Here is a 2,352-nt window from a genome sequence, read left to right as displayed (position 1 = left end):
TTCAAAAGCAACTAATGAGCTGGCAAAAACTGTCAGAATGAACTCTAGAAGAAACGGAAATCCAATCAAGAACTTACAACCCGAGGATAATTTGGGTGAAGAAAGACACTGCTGCTTTGTAGGGAGAGAGTGCTGTGGCATTTTAAAGTGCCTCCCTCCCACCCCCACACCTCAGATCTGCAGCCCAAGGTGGGTCCTGTACACCCTCCTCATGCCCCTTGCTAGTGCTGGAGGGACCAATACTGACCCTACTCTCAAAGTACTGTGTTTTGGGGTCTCCGCAGGTCTGGCAGTTTCCTCAATGACCAGCGTAAAGACCTCCCTTTGTTTCACCCAATTTGGAGCCTTCCCAGGGCTGGGGTGGCTTCCCAGGCAGCTTTTTGCAAAACATGTAAAGGCATGGGCAGCTTTTTGCAAAACATTTAAAGGCATAGGTACTGGCCGGGGCCTGGGCAAGGGAAATACTGGGGACAAGCAATGGATATTGAGAAGTCTGGAAAGACAGAGGGTGGGAAAGAGGATAAATATAGGGATAGGGATTTGAACAGCTTCCATGTAGACCAGGGAATGAAGAATGACACACACACGCCAGGTTGGGATGTGTGTCAGAGAAGGCCTCAGAAGACCTAAGCTTCCATTGCTGGCGAGCCTTCAATCTCCACATGAGTGGGAAGTTAAGGAGTAAGGCCGAGGTTTAAATAGCCCGGCTAAGCATCGAAGGAGTGCCCTGACACAGAGCCAATCCACAAAGTAATTTGTAATGCATATTTGGTTTGTAACTCCTATTTTTTTTCTCCTTCCCCCCCTAGATTATTTAGAAGACTAATGCAAAAAAGAATTATAAATAATTTTAAAACTAGGTTAAAGGGTGGGAGATGGAGCTCTAAATGAACAAAATTTTTCTCTACAATCGGAGAATAGTCTGAAGAATTTTTTACCTAAAGAATAATAACCAATGGAGGGACTTGACCTATCAGATAGCCAGACTTGCTACAAATATATAGTAACTGAGACAGTGCGAGATTAGGTTTATGTGGAGATAAACCTATATATAGACAAGTGGAACAGGACAGAGATTTCAGAATCAGATCTACACACCTAGGTGGAAACTTGATATAGAGAGAATAGTATTGCAAATCAGTGGCAGAAGGATGAATTTATCATTAACCTATGCAAGGACAACTGATGATCCATATGGGGGGAGGGGAACATGGTGAACACATGAGCAATCAGTTCAGGATGGATCACAAACTTACAGGGAAAAGCAAGACTTTAAACTTCTAACAGAGTATATAGGAAAGTACACTTAACACTTCAGGGTAATAAATAATTTTTAAAGTAAACAAAAACATAAACCAAACGGAAAAGAGTGATAAAGGATTGCTGCTGTCCAGAATAAATTTTGAAACCCTATGAATTAAAATGAAAATGTCAAACAACCCATAGAAATGGGAAAAAGATATAATGAATAGTTTTTCACAGAAGATGAATGGAGAGTAAGTATAGGAAAAATTTCTCAATGTCAGTCGTAATCAAGGCAATATGTATTAAAACTACCATGAAATACAATGTCATGTCCAAGCAGACCAGTAAAAAGTCAAAAATCTGGAAATGCCAGGTATTGGTAATATGTGGACTAGAGATACTTGTCGTACACTAGTGATGTAGAATAAAGTGGTTAAAACTACTTTAGAAAACAATTTGGACTAAAATTTGGATAAAAAATTGAAATAAAAAAACAATGTGGAAATTGCCTGGTACAGGTGCGTTTGTGCATATCCAACAATACCACTTTTATTTCTTTTTTTTCTTTAAGATTATTTATTTATTTATTTGACACACAGAGAGAGAGAGAGAGCACAAGCAGGGGGAGTGGCAGGCAGAGGGAGAGGGAGAAGCAGGCTCCCCTCTGAGCAGGGAGCCCGATGCGGGGCTCGATCCCAGGACCCTGGGATCATGACCTGAGCCGAAGGCAGACCCTTAACCAACTGAACCACCCAGGTGCCCCAACAATACCACTTTTAGATATATATCCTAGAGAAATTCTTAAAGACAGGAACATGAGGAAACTCATGCAAAAACAATTCTAGTAAAACTTTTTTGCAACAACAAATTAATCCAAATGTCCAATGACAGTAGACTAGAATACAATTATAAATTGGAATGTATTTTTGAAATGGAGTATTATGCAACAGTGAAACATAAATTGCAGATAAATGCATCAACATAAATGGATCTCAAAAACATAATGTGAATGAAAATACCAAGTTATGGAATAATATATTCTGATTCCTTTTACATAATGTTCAAAAACAGGTAAAATGAAATAACAAAGAGATACATTTTGTATAA

Source organism: Callorhinus ursinus, unplaced genomic scaffold (assembly GCF_003265705.2).
Source record: "Callorhinus ursinus isolate GAN/ISIS: 27379988/994484 unplaced genomic scaffold, GSC_fseal_2.0 scaffold2, whole genome shotgun sequence".
Taxonomy (NCBI): domain Eukaryota; kingdom Metazoa; phylum Chordata; class Mammalia; order Carnivora; family Otariidae; genus Callorhinus; species Callorhinus ursinus.
The sequence above is the reverse complement of the archived record's forward strand: the minus strand, read 5'-3'. Positions refer to the sequence as shown.